The sequence below is a fragment of the Mastomys coucha genome, unplaced genomic scaffold (assembly GCF_008632895.1).
Source record: "Mastomys coucha isolate ucsf_1 unplaced genomic scaffold, UCSF_Mcou_1 pScaffold18, whole genome shotgun sequence".
NCBI classification, from domain to species: domain Eukaryota; kingdom Metazoa; phylum Chordata; class Mammalia; order Rodentia; family Muridae; genus Mastomys; species Mastomys coucha.
In genome coordinates this window covers 78126212-78148528 of record NW_022196900.1, presented here as the reverse complement: position 1 = coordinate 78148528, position 22317 = coordinate 78126212, and positions in this window count along the sequence as shown.

Here is a 22317-nt window from a genome sequence, read left to right as displayed (position 1 = left end):
ACAGCACACCCCAGACAGCAGAACTGTAGGGAAGCCCCTGGGCTGGCTTGTTAAAAAATCAACTTGATAGAAATGTAAACTAATAAAGGAGTAATAGGTAGGAGTACAGTATAAAGGTTCTTCAACACACTAAAAATAAAGCTACTATACCGCCCAGTTATCACACTTCCTGGAACATATTCAAAGGAAATGAAACCATTGCATTACAGGAACATGTGTGCCCATATTTACTGCAACTATTCACAGTGGCTAATCGTGGATACGACTAGACATCCACCATCACATGACTGGATAAAGGAAGTGTGCCACACATGCACAGAGAATAGCATTCAGTCAAAAAAGCCCCAAAATGGTCACAACCAGAGGATATCATGTGAAACAGACCAGACACAGAAAAACACACACCACATGTTCTATTTTGTAAGTGAAAAAATGCAGTCTGGGCCAGGGGAGATGGCTCAGTGGGTAAGAAGGCTTTCCGTATAGGCATGAGGACCTGGGTTCAAATCCATAAAACCCATATAAAAGGCAGTATGACATGCACCTGTAATCCAGAAATGTCTATATATGTGCATTCCAGATGGGTGGGAACAGGAGAACCCCCGGGGCTTGCTAATTGATAACCTCACTTTAGATATAGTGAGAGACCCTGTCTCAAGAGAATAATTTGGAGAGCAATCAAGACACTGTGTGATATCTTCCTCTGGCCTCTAGATGTGTGCCCACAACTGTGCATATTGGCACACACATGCACATACTTCAGATTCACACGGGGGGGGGAGGGAAAGGGAGGTAGAGAGAGGGGGAGGAAGAGAGAGGCAGTGGGAGGGAGGGAGTGCAAAATAAAGAACGCTGGGAAGAAGCAGGGAGTGAAATAGATGGATATTAGATAATTGGTACCAAAATACAGTTAGATGGAAGTAACATATTCCATTATTCTGTGGCACGTATTTCACAGTAATATATTACTTTTATTGTTATTGTTGAGACAGAGTCTTGCTGTGTAGCTCTGGCCAGCTGAGAACTCACAGTGTAGAGCAAACTGCACTCAAGTTCACTGAGTCTGCCTCTGCTTTCAGAGTGCCATATACCCAGCTAACTGACATATTTTGTGAGTAGCTAGAAGATAGGAACTCATGATGGCAAAGAGACAGAGTTGTTAATTAACTTGTTCAGTTCTTTCAGCCAATTTATAATGTATGTGGTATTGGAGTGTCATATGATATCCTGTGATTATATGCCATAACTATGTACAATTATGTATTGATCAAATGTTTTAGTTAGGTGTGGTGGTACATGTTCATAATCACAATGCTCATACACTCAAAAGAATTAAAGGAAGGAAGGGAGGGAGGAATAGAGGGAGGAAGGAAGGAAGGAAGAGAGGGAGGAAGAAAAGAAGAAAAGAAGGAAGGGAGGGAGGAAAAAGAAAAGAAGAAGCAAGCGTGTATAAGGGCTGGGGAGATGGCTCAGTAGGTAAAGCATTGCCTCATAAGTCTGAAAACCTGAATTCAATCCCCAGAGCCCACACACAAGCCCCACAATTGTATTGGATAGTTTTATGTCAACTTAACACAAGCTAAAGTCATCTTAGAGGAGGGAACCTCAATTAAGAAAATGCCTCCATAAGGTCCATTGTAGGCAAGCCTATAGGGCACTTTCTTAAGTAGTGATTGATGTGGGAGAGCCCGGCCCATTGTGGGTGGCTCCATCCCTAGGCTCCTGGTCCTGGATTCTATAAAATAGCAGGCTGAGCAAGCCATTGTGAGAAAGCCAATAAGCAGCACCCCTCCATGGCCTCTGCATCAGTTCCTGCCTTCAGGCTCCTGCCCTGTGAGAGTTCCTGTCCTGATTTCCCTCAGTGATGAGCAGTGCTGAGGAAGTTTAAGCCTAAGAAACCCTTTCTTTGCCAAGCAGTGATGGCGCACGCTTTAATTCCAGCACTTGGGAGGCAGAGGCAGGCAAATTTCTGAGTTCGAGGCCAGCCTGGTTTACAGAGTGAGTTCCAGGACAGCCAGGGCTACACAGAGAAACCCTGTCTCGAAAAACAAAACAAAACAACAACAACAATAAAAAAACCCTTTCTTCTCCAAGTTGCTTTGGTCATGGAGTTTCATTGAAGTATTAGTAACCCTAACTAAGACAGAAACTCAAGTGTCTGTAACCCCAGCATACCCTTACAGGTGGAGCATCCCCAGAAGGTAGAAAGGATCAGCAGTAACACCCAAAGGCTGACCTCTGACCTCCACACATGCCATGACACTCATGCACTACACACACACACACACACACACCAAACTGTTTAAGGATATGGGGCATGCTCTCTACCTTGATTAGATCATCTGACAGCCACACATATGTCAGATCATTACACCGTGCCACAGGCACATGTCCAGGCAAAACAACAATTAAAAACTAAAGCAGTGAACATTGGGACTGACCTCGGTCTGTTTCACTAATTTCCCCACTTCGCCATGTCTTTGGAAATGTGTCATGGGGGATCTTAGTTACTCAACAGTCTTGGCTCCTTTCTGTATGTCTTGTGGAGTAGAGGCTTCTAAAAAAAAGTGACTTTTGCTTGACTTTGGTGTTTGAGTTTTTAAAAAATAGTTTCCAATTAATATTTTGTCATTTTTTTCTTTGCAGAGAAGTGGATCATAGTAATTTCTACTTCAAAGCAAGACATGTGGGAAGAAACTGTACAATTCTTTGATGAAAATTATTTTCTATTTAACTAAACTTTGAGTGCTTCACAGGAAAAAAAAGAGTTCTGTGTTTAGGGAAGAAGATCAATCAGGTTTCTTGTGGCATCATATTCCCTATATAATAAACTTTGTGTGTTCAAATGATAGACTTTAAGCCATTGCCTAGAGAACCTGTAGAGCCTAGAGAACTGTCACTACACTCAGGAACATGGCCACACCACTGCTGGATAGTTTTATATCAACTTGACACACGTTAGAGTCAAGGAGGAAGAGCCTTAGTTGAGAAAATGCCCCCATCAGACCAACCTGTGGGCAGGTCGGAGGTGCATTTTCTTGATGGATGATTGATTTGAGAGTGTCTAGCTCACTGTAGGTGGTGCCACCTATGGGATGGAGGTCCTGTCCTGGGTGTTATAAGAAACAGTCTGATCTATGTAGCAAAAATCCAGGCCAGCCAAGGATTTATGGAGTGAGACTCCATCTTAAAAAAATAATAATAAAAGGAAAAAGAAAAGAAAAGAAAAAGAAAAAAATGACTTGCTGGATGGTAGGCAGTACTCAAGTTATCACTCAGCCTGCTATTCTCTAAGCGACTCAATAAGTTTTTTTAAAAGTGTGTATTTACAGGCGGTAGCTAGTGAGGCTGGTGTGAGCTGGCAGAAGGGGAGCGGGGCATAAAGAGAAGGGGAAAAAAGGATGCATTTAAAAAATTGAAACAGAGTCTTAAGGGTTGAGGGGGGGAAGAATGAGAAGGAAAAAAAAAATATGTATCTAAAAAATTGAAACAGAGTCTCACTTATCCCAGGCTCCCCTCAAGCTTGCTACTGCAGTGGAGAATGACCTTGAACTTCTGATCTCCCTCCTCCATCTCAAGAAGGCTGGGATTACAGGCATACATCACCACACCTGGTTCTGTAGCGCTGGAGACCAAAGCCAAGGATTTGTGCACACACAGCAAGCAATACCAACTGAACTAACTCCCAGATGAAAAAGAAATACACATCTTTTGAAAAATCACTTGGCAGCCCCAGGTTCTGCCTCACTGTCCTGTTTACAAATCTCCCCATCAGTTAGTTCAGCCCTGTCCCCCTCACAACAGCCTATTTTGCACCAAGAAACAGCATGGCCCGTAAGAGAGAATGAATTGTCTGTATCCCATTCTTTTGTTCAAATAGGCACACTTGCCAAGAATGTTGAAATATGGGGAGGTTTGGAGTCAGAGGTAGTAGCATGTGCCTTTTAACCCAGGCAGAGGCAATAAGTTTGTAAGTCTGAGGCTAGCCTGTTCTACATAATGAGCCTCATGGGTGTGTGTGTGTGTGTGTGTGTGTGTGTGTGTGTGTGTGTGTGTGTGTCATGCCTCAAAACAGAAAGCAAAAGAAAGAAGGAAAGGAAGAAAGGAAGGAAGGAAGAAGGAAAGGAAGAAAGGAAGGAAGGAAGTTCTCTTTTCAAGCCTCCTGTCTTCCCTCTTCCATTTCTAGATACTGTCTGCCTAGGAATAAGGGAGGACTGGGCTCCCACCTCCCAACTTCTAGAGACAATATGGCCCAAGATCACACGAGCCTTGCACTAGCTACTGTTGAGTCGCTCAAAGCTCACAAAGGCTAAGACTCCTTTGTTTCACACATAATCCTGCTGAGCCGTGTCCAGCCAAACCCTTTACACTAACCCCTGTACACCAATTTATAACACATACTTTTTTTTTATTAGTAATTATGTGTCTGGCCTCATGCTAGGTACTTTACACGGTAAATTATTATTATTCTGGCTACCACCCACTGAGCACTTTTACTGTGGACTGACATCGTGCTAAGCACTCTGCATACTTCATTCAGGCCTTCTAACAGCCACTTAAAACAGGCTTTATTGGCCCTACTTCACTTGGGAGGATTTCAAGGGTGCTGGCATTTCCCAAGTCCATCAGTCAAGGTGGTAGAGCTGGGAGCCGCCTTTGGAGTCCACTCTACCCCATCTTCAGCCACAGAAGTGAGGAAGTCAAGCCAGGCTTGATGATGCACATCCATAAAGTCAATATTCAGGAAGCAGAGGCAGGAGTGTCAGGAGTTCAAGGCTTGCCTGGGATATTTGAGACTCACAGTGTCAAAAAAGTAAAAATGACTGAGGATACAAGTTGGTGCAGTACTTGCCTAGCATGCACAAAAGCCTAGGTTCAGTGCTCAGCACTGAATCTAACCAGGCACAGTAGTGCCTGTGTTCCTGCACTCAAGAGGTGGAAGCAGGAGCATCAGGAGTTTGAGGCGACATGATACTCTGCCAGAAGGAAATCAACCAATCAATCAGTCAATCAATCAGTCAATCAATCAGTCAATCAATCAGTCAATCAATCAGTCAATCAATCAATCAATCAGGGGTAAGAGAAAAGGGAAAATAGAAAAGAGGAAGCAAGTGTCAGAGAAGTCAAATATCTTGTTCAAAGTCACTGTGACAGGAGGGGTGGATCCATGAAGATCCAGTTTTCCCTGACAAGAAGCAGGGCTAGTCACTCTGAGCACTTGGGAGATGGTGCCCTCACGTGGGTCTTGAGATTGTACAGGTCTGGCATGAGTTACCCCAGGGTAGACTGATGACTCCTACGTAAGGGACAGGATCTCACTATGGAGCCCAGGCTGGTCCTGACCTGTCCGAACTTCCACCTAACTCTCCTAAATTCTGGGATTGCCAGCTCCTCTGGTCTGGGCTCTGGTGGATGCTTTCGGATCATGAAGCACTGGTCAACAGAAGAAGTGGCACTGCTCTCATCTGGCCACTCTAGTTTGCCAGGTCTAATTTGGGGAGGCTGAAGGATGGCTTCGCTGCCTCTGCCATTGATTTGTTTGCATGGAGCGGACAGACACGCCAGCCAGTCTCAGCCAAGTGTCATTCAATACACAGAGCCCAGGACGTCTCAAGGGCAGGCAGATCACACAGAGTCTTCCTGGTAGGACCAGCAGCCTTCAGAGAAGCCACTCTCTGCAAAAGCCCACCCACCCCTGCGCTTCTTTGGCATACTGAATCCTTCCTCTCTTTAGACGGGGCTCTCAAGTGGCTCTCCCAAGGAAGTCCACTTGCTCCTTCCCTGCCTGGACCCACAGCTGACTGAACTCTGCTTGTCCTAATCCAAAGTTCAGGATTTGAATAGCAAGCATGGCTGTGGCAGTGGCTCCTCCAAGTCAGATGCTCACATCTAGCTCTGTCAACTGAACAAGAATGGGCCTGGGTTGCAGAGAACAGATAGGGTTTTAGAAGCCCCATTCCTTGGGGCCATAAAAGGAGCTTATGGGCTGAGTAAGGACCCATGAAGGAAGCACTTGAATGACGCAAGTCTGGGTGCTTAGAGGCCATTAGCAGCTTCATTTGGCCCAGTCCCTCCTCAGTGCAGTTTCTTTGGGAGTAAAAAGCTTTTAGCTGGAATTTTAGTGCCTCTAGAAAAACAGAAAGGTTCTGAGAGTCCAGTGGAGAGTGTGTGACTCTTGGATTAGGAGCTGTCCACTCCCCTGGGGACATGTTTCTTTGTTGTGGTGCTTACAGGCTGTGGTGACAGACCACTCCTGGGGGATGACCCCCCTTCCCTTCCTGAGTCACTGCACAGCCCTGAAAACATGATAGATGGATTTAGTGCTTTTGACCAGCCAGCTACCAGTCGTCTGAGTCTAATCCTCCTCCTCGTCCCTTGCTGAGTGTCAGGCTCCTTACAAAGGTAGGATCAGAAGTCATTGCTGCAGAGCCTGTCCTTTTCTCAAAAGCAGTAACTGAGCTGTAGAGAGAAGAGATGAACAAAGGCAGCTATGCCTCAGTGATCCAAGGTAAATATCTCCCAGCACCCAGGCAAATCTGTTGTTTTCTTTGTAGCTGCCTTTAAACTAACTTAACTCTTGCTCAGGCTGAGGCTAAATGCATTTAAGCAAAACAGTCAAACATGGGTGCTGGAGAGATGGCTCAGAGGTTAAGAGCACTGGCTTCTCTTCAAGAAGACTGAGGTTTGATTTCCAGCACCTGCATGAGGGTTCAAAAATCATCTCTAACTCTAGTTCCAGGGGATCTGACGCCCTCTTCTGGCCTCTGCGGGTGCACACATACCTAGACAGACACAGAGGTAAAACACCCTACACATAAAAGGATGAAAAATAAAGTCAAATACAATAGCAGGAAGTAAAAAAGTTTTCCAGGTTGTGTAAGGCAGAATGATTAAATTTTATAACACCCAGCACCATAACAAAAGAAGTTTTATAGTAATGACTGACATTTAGGAAACTACACTGATGAATGAGTGAATTGAATGAATGAACAAGTAAATAAATACATCTTGGTACAGACTTGCTGGTGTAGGAGAATCAAGAGTTCAAAGCCAGCCTGGACTACTTGAGAACTTGTCTTTAAAAAGTCAAACAAGCAAGAAAACACACACACACACACACACACACAAAAACCAACAACAGACAAATAAAGGAAGCCAGGCAAGGTAATGGTGGCACACACCTATAATCCATAGTGCTAGGAAGCAAGGAGAATTGCCAGAAGTTCAAGACCAGCCTGATCTACAAGGCAAGTTTCAGGTTAGCTGGAGCTATATACTGAGACCTTTAAAATGAAACAAAACTAGAATTCCCTCTGTCTCTGAGTTCTGCGTGGGAGCCTTCATAACTCCCTGAACCACAGCCCTCCTCCGCAGTCATCATACTTTATACAAAACAAACGTGTTTTGTCAAGAGCTGGCTTCTTTTTCCCAGGTCAGTCAATTCTAGAGTCAGGGGTAGAATCTATCTTTTAAGACAAATACTTTAGGATCTGGGTGACCTGCCTCTTTTGGGTTACCTCTGACCTTTCCCTGATCCTTCAGAGAAGAAAGGATTGGAGGACTAGATGTGTTCTTTACCTTCCTTATTTGGAACCTGGGACACACCCCCTTCTTCTTGGAAAAGCTGAGGGTGTTGACAAGTCAGAGAGGGAACCCATTGGGAGGAAGTGGGGAAGGCTAAGTCACCTTGGGCAAGTCCTTTCCTTCCTCCCTCTCGGACACTCAGAGGTGTTTTCTGATAAATAAGAAGGCTTGAGCGTCATCGTACAATAACCTCTGAGCTCTTACAGCTTTTTCTGGTCTCTGTTTCGTATGTGAGCATATAAGCAGAGGAATCCAGAGCCTGCAATAACCAGACAGGAAAGACCCAGCTACATGCCAGATGACAGACAGTCCCTGCCAGATCTGGGATCCCAGAATGTACACAGATGACTTGGCAAGGGCACAGCCTACACCCCAAAAGATGTTGATCCCCAAGGTCAGAGCATTCCTGGTTTGGTTCCAGATTCTTCCTCCATCCCATGGTAGACTGCACACAGGTTTTAGAATCTAGTTAGAGTAGTGGTTCTCAACCTGTGGGTAGTGGCTCCTTTCACAAAGGTCACATATTAGATCAGATATTCTGCATATCAGACTTCTATGTTACAATCCATAATAGTAGCAACATTACAGTTATGAAGTAGCAACGAAAGTAATTTGATGGTTGAGGGTCACCATGACAGGAGGAACTGTGTTAAAGGATTGCAGCCTTAGGAAGGTTGAGAACTAATGGATTAAAGCCAGGGTTGATCTCTAAGTGTCGCTGCATTTAAGAAGGCAGAGAAGCACTGGGTTAAAGCCAGGGTTGACCTCTGAGGAGTCACTAATTCCAGTCAGAAGTTTTACCCACTGAACCTCTGATCCTTGCCTTATGAAAGAAGGATCAGGCCTCAGGCTCCTAGTACTTATGAGGGTCCACAGGTAAGGGTGGACAGAGTCCAGAGCTTGGCCTAGGGCTTTGAGCACTGTGTGGACCCACTTGTCTCACTCACTCGGCCTACTCTTGCTGAGGGGCTATGCATCCAAGAAATCTTGCCTCAGTCTTTTTGAGTGGGCTCGTATTCTCCCAGGCCAAAGCCCTCCTCTGGGTGTATCTCTGACCTTGAACCTGGTATGCAGAGAGACAGGGAAAGAACTAGTGGGCTGAGGCCACAGGTAGGACTCTGAGAAAGCCTGCCAGGGTTGAGAGGCAGCGTTGGAGCTGCCTTCTCTTGCTGAAAATCTGCCCGGGACTAGGTGACATCCTCCTTCCCTTCTCAGAGACGGAACTGAGTGGCTTTCAAGAAGGCTGGCACTGCTGCACATTAGAGTCACCAACTGGCAGACTTAAAGGATGGCTTCAGCCAGGGTGACAGGAAGTCAAGGGCTGCAACACCAGAGGGAACAGGTTTGTCCACATTCTTGGCAGGACAGGATTCCAAAACACTTTTCTGTTTGTGTTACCATCCTGTCCATCACGTGATCTGTCCAGACAACTCTGCTTGTGGGCGCTTCTCAGCACCAAGCCCCTTGCCCGCTCTCCTCCCTCCCCACAATAACCAGGGATGGGTATCACTTTGCAGATGAAGAGGAAAGCTCAGAGAGGAAGACTTGAGGGTCTAGAAGGGATGAGAAGAAGGAGTGAGCCTTGCAGTGAGAAGCTGCTACTCGGGCAAGGCCTGGTTCCTATAAGCACGCCTCTGCTCCATAGGCCCACAAGGTCCATTTTACATCCAGGTACAGAAGAACTAAAACCCTGCTGGAAGTTTCTGCTCAGGGTCCAGAGTGACACAGAGCCAGGGTGTGAGTGAACTTAGCTCTGTTGGGCTCTGGTCTTCCCGTGCTGAGCTCTCTTCCATGGGAAAGGGGAGAAAGAGACTTGCAGATACTCAGATGCCTGAGAGCCCACACCACGAGCTCAATGCAAAGCTGGTTTTCCATCTAACTTGAAAACATCTGCCTTTCTCACTGGACTTCATTTTCTCTGTGAAAACTGGTGTATGACTGGCTGATAGAAAATAACTAACGGAGGCTGGAGAGATGGCTCAGTGGGTAAGAGCACTTACTGCTCTTCCAAGGGTCCTGAATTCAAATCCCAGCAACCACATGGTGACTCACAACCATCCATAATGAGATCTGATGCCCTCTTCTGGTGTGTCTGAAGACAGCTACAGTGTACTTACATATAATAAATAAATCTTAAAAAAAAAGAAAGAAAATAACTAACAAGAGTTCTCAAAGAGTAAAGAAGCCTGAACTATTATTGATTGTTTTTCTGGTTTTGTTTGTTTTTAAGATAGATAGGGTCTCTAAGAGTAAGAGTCAAGATCAACTTGCTAAGTAACATAAACATAACCTTGAACTTCTGATTCTCTTCCCTCTCCACCTTCCTTCCACCTCCTAGTGCTGGGCTTACAGGCGGGCATCACCACTCCTAGTTTACATGGTGCTAAAGATGGATCCCCAGGTCAGGGCTAGCTGAGCATCTTCCCGACCTAGCCATGTCCCAGCTGTGTTACTGTGGTTCATGCTTGTATCAGTCACTAACACAGTGGACCAGCCCCCCACAGTGCAGGATTTCTATTGACAGAGAAAAACTGTAGTCCCAACTCCTCCCCTGATCTTTTTCTGGGTTAAAATTTATTGTTTGTGACAACTAAATGCTATAGATAATCTTGCATTTATTTTCATTTGCTTGCTTTGTTTTATTTCAAAGGATATATGGGGAACAACTGGTAAAATTTGAAGTAAATTTGTAGGTCTATTCTATCATATACTGCCAAATTATCTATTTCTTTTGAGGCAGGCCTCTCTATATAGTTCTGGCGGTCCTTGAACTCATTCTGTAGACACAGGCTGGCCTTGAACTAATAGAGATCCTTCTGCCTCTGCCTCCTGAGAGCTTGGATTAAAGGCGGTCACCATTGCACCTGGTTAATTTTTTCCAAGTTTATTTATTATTAGTGTGTGTGTGTGTGTGTGTGTGTTTGTGTGTGTGTGTGTGTGTGTGTGTGATATGTGAGTGCTGGTGAGCACGTGCTACTACAGCATGCATGTGGAGGTCAGAGGACAATTTTGTGGAGCTGGTTCTCTCTTTACACTTTTACTTGAGTGAACTCAGGTCAAGCTTGGCAGCAAGAGCCTGACCTGTGGAGCCAGCTCCTGGCCCAGATTCTCCAGTTCTGATGGCTGCATGTGCTTATACAGGAGACAGTCTTCTAGGGGAAATACATAATTGAGGTGTGTTTAAAATTTCTTTTTATAGTTATTCATTCTATGTGTATGAATGCTTTGCATGAATGTATATATGCACACCATCTGTGTGCATGGCATCCTGGGAAGCCAGAAGAGGGCATTGGGTCCCCTGGAACTGCAGTTACAGATGGTTGTGAACCACCATGTAGGTGCTAGGATTCAAACCCGGGTCCTCTGCAGGAGCAGCAAGTGCTCTTAGCTACCAAGCCACATCTCCATTTCTTTAATGATAAAAAGATATTCTGTTAACAACTTTTGAATTTCAAGAAGAGTTGGCGGGAGGGCTCAGCAAAGGAGCTTGCTGCCAAACCTGATGACTGAGTTTGATGTTGATGGCCCATGCAGGAGGGCTAGAACCAATGCCAAACCGCCCCCCCCAAAACATAACAAAATACACATGTCCAGAAAGCATGTGCTCACACATAGGCATGAAGCAAAGGTAACATATTGACCCTGCAGGGCGGGGGGGCAGGGGGGGTTGGGGAAGGTAACAATATTCTTATAACTCTGCTGTCAAGCTGAAATTACATCAAAACAAAATTTAAGCAACAGTATTGACTTTTATTTTGAACAATTGTCAACTCAGGACCGTAAGTCATCATCAGACTTCTCTTCTATCAGTGGTGGCTGGCTCTACTTCAGGGTGACATCTGGTATCTGAGGGATCTTACACACTGTGGACACCCACCAACACCCTGCTGGGCGTCTTAGCCTAGTCTGCCTTGTGCATCAGCTTTTCTGCTGAGGTCCAGCCTGGCTTTGGATCTTAGTGTGTGTCATAGCTGAGGCTTACAATACAGTCACATCGTCAAGGCTGTAGCTAAGCCTGCCTCGTGACCACAGGTCTCTCACAGTCATGTCTTATTTGATGATGATGATGATGCTCTACTAGAAACTTCTCATATTTAATCACGACCCACCAAGGTCTTAGGGGATCAGGCACTTGAGCAGGTCACCATTACATCAAGAAAACAAATCACACTGATTGGATTTGTTGAGGCAGGTTCTCCCTATGTGACCCAGGCTGGACTCCATCTGCGTCAGGCTCCTATGGGCTGGGTTATAAGAGTTTACCACCATGGCCAGCTAAGAAAGAGGATTTAACCTAAAGAATTAACCACCCAGCATTGGACAACTGGAAAAGAGATCATCAGAGAAAGTATGCTGCAGGCGACATGTCACTCCAAGAGATGGGGAGCCACAAGAGCAGGAGGTAGACTAAAATCACAGAAGCGGGGACTCAAGGCCCTAAAGCCTTCACAGGGTTGGCTTGGCAATATGGGAGGGAAAGCTGCCTCAGGGAGCAATGTGTAATGGAATCAATTGTCATAGTCAGGATGAGGGGGCTGCTGCTGGCAGGAATGGAGACACCCTGCTTCTTCCTTCAGCCTGACCAGCTCCAGTGCCCACCGAAGGCAGAGCCTACTATAGACTTGCCTGGAAAAATGGATGCAGACTTGACCGAGTGCCTGCTTCATTGTTATCAGAGAGCATAGAGACGGAGGTTGGAGCTGAGGGCTAGTGGTTAGTGGGAAGTAGAGAGGGTTTGGGCCCAGAGATGTGAACTCTTCGCTCCCTAACTCAGCCTTCCTGCCTGTCTTAGTCAGGGTTTCTATTCCTGCCCAAACATCACCACCAGGAAGCAAGTTGGGGAGGAAAGAATTTATTCAGCTAGCATTTCCACGATGCTGTTCATCACCAAAGCAAGTCAGGACTGGAAGTCAAGCAGGTCAGGAAGCAGGAGCTGATGCAGAGGCCATGAAGAGATGTTCCTTACTGGCTTGCTTCCCCTGGATTGCTCAGCTTGCTTTCTTATAGAACCCAAGACTATGGCTCAGGGATGGCACCACCCACAAGGGACCCTCCCCACTTGATCACTAATGGAGAAAATGCCCCACAGCTGGATCTCATGGAGGCATTTTCTCAACTGAAACTCCTTTCTCTGTGATAACTCCAACTTGTGTCAAGTTGACACAAAGCCAGTCAGTATGCTGCCATTTTGTCTCTGTGGCTCCTCTTTCTGGGCCAGGGCCTAACCCACTTTACTCTGGGGGCCTCTTTCTGCTTCCCCTGGGTATTCTGAACCCGTGGGAGAGGAGAGAGGCAGCCTCAAAACTGGAACCTCATGCTCAGCCTCTTTCTCCACAGCTCCCAAGAACTCCTTGTTTTCCAGGAAGTGCCTCTTTCTTGGCATCAGCCAAATTCTGTCTCCATGGGTCACCAAATTTCATTTCTTGTTATTTAAAGACAAAAATCAAAATACCTGATGCAAACTTCTCTCTCTACCTCTTAGTTCATATATTTTAATGTCTCTTCAAAAATAGTTCTGGCATTTCTTAAGTCTAATTTAAGCGGCACAAATATTTAAAAGATAAGCATGCAGTTGGGCGTGGTGGTGAACAACTTGAATCCTAGCACTTGGGAAGATGGGACAGGCAGATCTCTGTGAGTTCAAGGCCAGCCTGATCTACATACTAAAGTCTGGGCTAGTCAGGGGTACATAGTAGGACCCTGACTCAAACACAACAAAACAAGCATGTAAAAGAATAGATTTTTTTTGTTTGTTTTTGTTTTGTTTTTTTTTTGAGACAGGGTTTCTGTGTAGTCCTGTAGTCCTGGCTGTCCTGGAACTCACTCTGTAGACCAGGCTGGTCTTGAACTCAGAAATCCGCCTGTCTCTGCCTCCCAAGTGCTGGGATTAAAGGCTTGTGCCACCACCGCCTGGCTAAAAGAGTAGATTTTTAATTACCCTATTTTAATCACTCCACATGATAAGTATTCATTCAAATAGGATGTTGCACTCCATGAATATATACAGTTATTTAACCATTAAAAATAAAATTTAAACTCAGGTATGGTCATGCAAGCCTTTAATCTCAGCGTGTGAGAGGCAGATAGAGCTCTATGAGTTTGAGGCCATCCTGGTTTACATAGTGAATTCCAGGACAGCCTGAACTACATAGAGACCCTGTCTCAATCAATCAATCAATCAGTCAGTCAGTCAATCAAAAAATAAATAAAACAAAATTTAACAAGGAGGCAGGAGATACGGTTCTGTGTGTATAGTTCTTGCTACCAAGCGTGAGGACCTAAATTCTGCTCCCCAACACCTTGCATGTAACTCAGGGGTGGAGATGGAGGCAGGGTGCTCATAGTTAAGTAGTCTAACCAAAGGTGGGGAGCTGTAGGTTCACAGTGAGACAGCGAGTGTCTTTAAATAACACAGTGAGAGACACTGTCAGAGAATAAGGGAGAGTAATAGGACTCCAGGTGCCAACCTCTGGCCTCCACACATACACTCACAGGCACACATGCTGGCACACCTCACACACACACACACACGCACACATACACACACGCACAAACACACACAATTTAACAAAAAGGAAAGAAAAAATAGAGAGACTTGAACTGAATGCTGAGGTGCTTCCCCGAGCCCAATGAAAAGCCATTAAGCAGCAAAACCATTTTGGTCAAAACTGTCATGGTGGCTCACTCAGATAAACCCAACAAGTGGGAGATATAGACAGAAGGACTAGGAGGCCAATGCATGAGAAGTTCAAGGTCATCCTTGGCTGCTGGAGACTATGCCTCAATTTCCTTCCTTCCTTAGTTTTACTTTTAAACTTTATTTATTTATGTGTATGCCAGTCTGTATATGTGAGCATGTGAGCATGTGTGAGTATGTGAGTATGTGTGAGCATGTGTGAGCATTTGTACTGATTCCAGAAGCCAGAAGAGGGTATTGAATGCCCTGCTAGAGCTGGAGTTACTGGTGGCTGTGAGCCTTGAGACATAGGTGTTGGGAACAGGTCTTATGGGGAGAACAGCAAATGTTGTGCTGAGCTAACTATCTGCCCCTTCCTTCCTTCTTCCTTCTTCCTTCCCTTCCCTTCCCTCTTTTCCCCTCCCTTTCCCTTCCCTTCCTTCTTTCCTTCCTTCCTTCCTTCTTTTCAAATGGAAAGAAAAAAAAAACAGTAAAACCAGGGGTAGGGAGAGAGGGAGGCCTGGAGCCCTGTGATGGAGCACTAAACTATAGTTAGATAAGAGAGGCGAGTGCTGCTCTTTTGCTGCAGTCGGGTTATTGTAGATAATAACGTACTTATATTTCAAAAACCAAGAAGACATGTGATATATGAGGCCCTGGGTTTTGTCCCCGTGATGGGAAAAAGCTAGATGAAAAGGTTTTGAATGTTCTCACTTCAAAGAAATGATAAACAAGCTCCACTAATAGCTGAGATTTTCATGGCCATGAGTTCAAAGTTCCACTGGTCTGCAGAGTGAGACCTTTCTCCAAAGACAAACGCAAAAACAAGACTGAGAGATTATCATAGATAGGGAGACTAAGGAGGCCTAACAGATGAATACGAAGTGTGTGTGGCTTAGGAGGAATCTTGGGACAGACATACAGACTCACAGACACACACAGACACAGAGTGCAGTAAAGAAACTAATAAAATTCAGATGAAGTCTGTAATTTAGTTAGTAGTATGTTAAAATTTTATTTATCTTTATGTGTTTGTGTGCATGCCTGGACCTATGTATGTATATCATGTACATCCCTGGTGCGCTTAGAGGCCAGAAAGGAGCATCGTATACCCTGGAACTGGAATTACAGGTAGTTGTAAGTTATCATCCATTACGCCCTAGGAACCTGGATCCTCTGCAAGAACAATTGCTTTCCTGCTAGTGTGCATGTGTCATTAAGGAAAGAGAGACCCCAAAAATCTAAAATCAGGGGCTGAGAATGGAGCACTCCACTTGGGGTTTGATCCACAGCACCAAAATGTTAAAAGGAGAAGAGGAAACCTCCACATAGCATCCTGCTGCTTCAGCTTGAACTGGGTGCTTTGTGGGTGCCACATTTCGGGGGCCAGTTCTAGCCTTTACTATTTTTTTTTGTTACATTTATTTGGTATGTGTACTTACTTATATGGGCATATATTTCAGTGTGTGTGTGTGTGTGTGTGTGTGTGTGTGTGTGTGTGTGTGTGTGTGTAGGTCAGAGGACAGCTTGAGGGACTAGGGTCTCTTCTTCCACTATGTGGGTCATAAGAATCAAACTCGGGCTTTCCAGCTTTATAGTAAGTACTTTGCCCACTGAGCTGTCTTGCTGCCTACACTTACCTCTGTCCTTCTTAACACTTTCGGGGAACTCAGGGGACTGTGCGAACTGGTACTGAATATAAGTTCTGGAGCAGTCTAGCACTAGGCAAATCACATATGTTCAACTAAACTTTTTATCTATCTATCTATCTATCTATCTATCTATCTATCTATTTTTTGGTTTTTTCGAGACAGGGTTTCTCTGTGTAGCTCTGGCTGTCCTGGGACTCACTCTGTAGACCAGGCTGGCCTCAAACTCAGAAATCCACCTGCCTCTGCCTCCCAAGTGCTGGGATTAAAGGCGTGCACCACTATCGCCTGGCTCTTTTTTTTTTATGAGCATGAGTGTTTTGTATGCAAGTATGTCTCTGTAAAATATGCACACTTGGGGTACTGAGAGCCAAACCTAGGTCCTCTGCAAGAGCAGCAAGTGCTCTTAGGTGCTGAGCTATCTCTCCAGGTCCTCACACTGGTATTTTAAAACTATTACTTTGCGATATGTATGTATTTAAAGAAGGGCTATGGGGCTGGGGATAGGACTCAGCTGACAGAATGCAGACCTAGCAAGCATTAAGCCCTGCGTTTAACTCCTGGTACTTCATAAACCAGGAGTTGTGACACATGCCTGAAATTCCAGCTCCCAGGCAGTGGAGACAGGAGAATCAAGCTTTCAGGGACATCCTCAGGTACATAGATGTAGTCCAGCCTGTGGTTCATGAAACAATAACAACAAAGTTATAAAGATAGAACAGGGAGCTCCTTGGTCTGTCTTCTCTGAATGTCACATGACATGCACACTAACCACGAGCAGAAGAGAAGAACAATTGCTCTTACAGAGGATCCAGGTTTGGTTCCTAGGACACAATGGATGGTAACTTAGTAACTCCAGTTCCAGAGGATACAATGCTCCCTTCTGGCCTCCAAGGGAGGGAATGTGCATGATATACACGCGTAGGTCCAGGCATGCACACATACACATAAAAATAAGTAAAATTTAACATACTACAAACTACACGACAGCCTTCATCTGGATTTTGCTAGTTTCTTTACTGCACTGTGTATGTGTGTGTGTGTGTGTGTGTGTGTGTGTGTGAGAGAGAGAGAGAGAGAGAGAGAGAGAGAGGGAGGGAGGGAGAGAGAGAGAGAGAGGGAGAGGGAGAGAGAGAGAGATCTGTTTGTGAGTATGTGTGTCTGTGTGTCTGTTGCAGTATTTCTCCTAGGCTACATATACATCATATTCATCTGTCAGGCCTCCTTAGCCTTCCTGCCTATGATAATTTCTCAGTCTTGTTTTTACAAAATCCTGTCATTTTGTTTGTCTTTTGAGACAAAGTCTCACTCTGCAGACCAGAATAACTTTGAACTCATGGCCATCTGTCTGGTTTAACTTCCCAAGTGCTGGGATTAGAGATTGTGAACCACCAGGCCCAGCAATCTTGTCCCTTAGGAAGAATATAGTTTAGGTATTTTTGTAGAATGTCCCTTGAGGACTAATCTGAAGTTTCTCGGGATCAGACTGCGGTTACTGGTTTAGAAGAGGAAGGTCACAGGGATGACGTGTCCCTCTCCTTGACTCATGTTGTTGATATGTGATAGCAACATCCTTTGTGGCCATGATATTAACCTTAGTCATGTGGCTCCAAGGTCATGTCTGCTGCCAGGTTTCTTTACTGTAAAGTTACTCTTCTTTCCTTACTTGAGAATTGCGTCTGAGTCCAGTCCTCAGTCAAGGGTAAAAGAATGGGTTCTGCTCCCCAGGAGTGTAGTGTCAAAGTGGGGACAGCCATTAATTGCACTGTGGAAATTAAGGACTCCAAGGAGACACTTTGAGGCTGTACCAATATTCTCTTTCTCTGTATCATTGCATTCTCTTTTTCAGTATTAGTCAGTGGATCTTGCCTACAGCGATTCTTCAAGAACAAGAGAAAAACACTTTTCAACATTAAACAGTACATTATCCATTGTTTGAGAAAGCATGCAATGTCAATAAGCTATTGTGAAACCAGCCTTTGTATTGTACTAACCACAATCAAATCTACACGCTCTAGATGAACTTAAAATGTATTCAGGGCTCATTCAGAGCTAGGACCCACCGCTGTGGCCACATTGAGTCTGAATGAGTAAAATCTTGTCTCTTTGGAAAATGATTCTCACTCTTGCCCTGCTTGGAAGCTCATGTCACCCTCAGGGTTTGCAACCTCCTTCCCATTACCCTGCCACCAAAATGAAACAGAGGGAAGAAAGAAAGAAAAAAGGAAAAAAAGAAAAGAAAGAAAGAGCAAGCAAGCTTGTTTAGACCTTTGCAACTATAATATCCTCTAGATGTGACAAGGTCACCAGCAGGACAAGCCATTTTATGTTCTTTCCTAGAAGGGACATTTTATGGGAAAATAAAATGGCTTGAAAAATTAATTATTGTATATGTGTGTGTGAATGAATGTATGTGAGTTTGTGAGTGTGTGTGTGTGTGTGTGTGTGTGTGTGTGTGTGTGTGTGTGTGTGTGTAAATGCTTGTGAAAGTTGGAAGACATTGCAAGAACTGGTTCCTTCCCACCAGATAGGTTCTGGGGAGTGAACTCAGGTCTTCGGACTTGGTGTCAGGTGCCTTTAGCCACTGTGTTCTTCATCACAAAAATCTAATTTTAGATTAGCAGGAGAAAGAGAATATCGCCTAGTTATTAAAGAAGTGAGATCATGGGCTTTGGGTCAATTGTGCTTCTTTCCCCTTGGATAGGCACCAAAGAACAGCCTTTCTCACCCGTCCCAGCTTGGGGAAAGGGTGTTGTATTCTGATCATAGCCTCGTGCTGGGATGATGGTAAATTACTTTGGATTGTAGCCAAGCTTTGTATGAACACACAAGAGATACCAAGTAGCCAGTTGACAGATGAGGTCAGGCAAAGGTGATCTCAGCTTAAAAAAAGCAGGCATCACAGCCTGAAAGAGCTGTTTTTGTTTTTTATTGTTGTTGTTGTTGTTGTTTTGTTTTTTTTTTTTTTTTTTTTTTTTTTTTTTTTTTTTGAGACAGGGTTTCTCTGTGTAGCCCTGGCTGTCCTGGACCTCACTCTATAGACCAGGCTGGCCTTGAACTCAGAAATCCACCTGTTTCTGCCTCCCAAGTGCTGGGATTAAAGGCATGCGCGCCACCACTGCCTTACAGAGCTGGTTTTAAAATTGTATTAAATACAAGTTCCCTGGTAGTCTAGTACCAAGCAGGTCATTAAGTTCCCTGAAAACAAGCCAGAAGTGTTATGAGGATTTGAGATGATGGGTGTAATGTTTTTTGAAATGGTATCTGGAAAATAACATGTATTTGTAAATGGTAATAACAATAAACAAATAATAGTAGTAAAATTCGCCAGGCATAATGGAATGCTTTTAATCCCAGCACTCGGGAGGCAGAAACAGGGGAATCTTTGCAAGTTTGAGATCAGTCTGGGCTACAAAGTAAGTTTCAGGCCAGACAGGGTTACATAGTTAAGACTGTCTCCAAACAACAAAGTAACAGCAAGGGCTGGAAAGATAGCTCACCAGTTAAGAGCACTGGCTACTCTTTCAGAGGGCCTAGGTTTGATTCCCAGCATCAATACCCACTGGAACCCCAGTTTGAGAGGATCCATCATCTTATTCTGGTCTCCACAGGCATTGTATGTGGACTCTTGATACACAGACATACATGCAGACAAAATGTTTGCACACATTAAAAACAATACATAAACCACTAAAAAGAAACAGTAACATCTATTGGCTGGTTACTGTATTGGACACAAAAGTAGACATCTCTTGTATTTATTTGTTTTCCACGGGCCCCATGTTGCTCAGGATGACCCTCAGTACATTTGCAGCTAGGGATGACCTTCAACTCCTGGAGATCCTCCAGACTCACCCTCCAAGCATCGTAGTCCTTCGCCACTTGGCTTACCTGTGGTCATTACTTTAGTGCTCACATAAATGCTGTGAGCTAAGTGCCCCTTGTATTGCTTACACTCTGCAACAATGAAATTGAGGCTCAGAATTCAGTAATTCCTTTTAAGCCAACCCAGTTAAATATCATCCTGATAAATACACTGTACACATGACACACACACCCCCATTGTTTGAAACCAGGCATTGTGATGCACACCTACAATTTCAGTATTTGGGAAGCAGATGCAGGAAGGTCAGAAGTTCAAAGTCAAGGCCAGTCTGGAAAAAGCCTGCCAAATACAGGGCTACAGCTTTTCAGGAAACTATGGCCCATACATGGCCTTCAGATCAGCTCAGAGGTCCGGCCAAGGTCTCCTTCGTTGTTTAATGAAATATTTGTGATGTTAGTGCTATTGAGAGCTATTTCTGTTCCTTTTTACTTTTAACATTGGTGGCTGGAGAGGTGGCTCAGCACTTAAGAACCTTACACTCATGATTGGAGGCTCACAACTACCTGTATGTAGCTCCAGCTCCAGGAGACTTGTACCTCCAAATTTCTTTTGGCCTCCAAACGTACCTGAACCCAGGTGTACATCCATGGAGACATGCAGATACACAGACATACTCATAAATTAAAAAAAAAAAAAACCTAAAAACTTTAATTTTAATTAATTAATTTTGTGTGTATGTGTGTACAACTTGCAGAAATTGGTCACCAGGAATTGCAGGAATTGAACTCATGAAGTCTGGCTTGGCAGCAAACACCCTTATCCCTAAGCCATCTTGTTGCTTCAAGAGTTGTTTTCATAACTCTATAGCAAGAGTAAGACAGATCAAAAGAAACAAACCCGGCAGTTACCCTAGAGCAAACTATGAGCATCTAAAGATTCAGGGCAAAGTGTTCGTGAGGTGGAAAAGTTAATGGAAATCTCCGAGTCTTTCTACACCATTCCAGGGTTCTCATTTGAGAGAGACAACCCGTTGTGTCATGGCACCAATGATACCAACACAGCCTCTTTCCAAAATATCACAAAATGTCCTTAAATCTATGTTTACTTATTTGTTTTTATTTTATTTTATTTTGTTTTAAACAGAGCCTCACCATGTAGCCCAGGCTGACCTCCATTTGAGACGCCCCTGCCTCTATCACAGTGCAGGATTTTCTGCGTGCTTAACACGTCCTCAAGGTCTGAAAGGTTGGAAGCTACATGCAAGAGTAAATCAGGGTTTCTCATTAACAAATAGTGAGCCAGAACTGGGATGTAGCTCAGTCGGCAGAGTGCTTGCCTTGAATCCTTGAAGCCCTGGGTTTGATCCCCACATAGTATAAAATAGATGTGGTGCTGCAAAATTTATAATATCAGCCCTGGGGAGGTAAAGGCATCGGGATCAAGAAGTTTAAGATCATTGTCAGCTGTATAGAAAGTTTAAGACTGGCCCTGGGATACACGAAGAAATCAAGTCATAACAATTGTGAATAAAAATGATTCAATTGAGGTGATTTCCTGAAAACACGTTCTTGGTTTGTTTTTTTGCTTGGTTTGGTTTGGTATAGCTTTAGTAGTGATGGTTTCTCAGGATGGGGGATCGGTATTGAGGGTGCCTCCTCTGTGTCTTACTCACCCCCATCCCTCACCTCTCCCTCTCTCATCATTTAAGTCCTTACCACTAAAGCTCTGAGTTCCAATTTGGGACAACTCAGAATGTACTGTTTAAAAGGAGCCTCCTGAATCTAGTGTGGGCGGCCTGGGGTACTAGGAGTCTCAGCTGAGAAGTGACCAGAGACTGGTCAAGCTCCCTATAGGAGTGACAACCACAGTCTGTCTAGCTGGAGCAGGAACTAGAGGTGACTGGATTGAGGAGAGACATACAGCGGCCGTGACAAACAGCAGCAACAGCAAAGGTGGCAGCAGATGGCTTTGTGGCCTTAACTTTTGCTTACTAAGCAGGTTCCCTTCTCTTGGAGTTTGGAAGGCATGGCTGTACCTGACTGAGTCATGGCGAAAACCAGAGAAGAGGAGGCACTGCCCATAAAAGTGGGCTGCTCAAACACTCCACAAACTGTAACTGTAACTCTAGCCTGAGGGCAATTTAACACCTCTGGCCTCTGAGGACGTCTGTCTTCATGTGCCCTTGTGCATACTGGTGCACACCCACACCCGCACCCACCCTTAAAAACAGTCAAATTAAATAAAAATTAAAGTTTTGGTTTTTTTTTTTTTTTACAGTTACAGAAGTTAGCCAGTTCCTTGCCACATCATGTACTGCAGGAGACAGTGACTGCTGAAATGGGGACTCATAGACAATGTCCTCTCCATCACCTCTCCATGGGGAACCCACAAAGCCCCTTTGTATGTGCCAGGCTGGAGCCGCTGGGTGCTTGGCTGTTGGAAGGACCTAGGAAGGGCTGCCGTTGTCCTTGGAGAGCCCAGTGAGAGCTACTTCCATGGCCTAGGCGAGAGCCAGGAAAAACAGAGTGGGGAAGAAAAATAACCTTACCATCACAAAGCTTTAGTCTTTTGGAAAAGCAGCG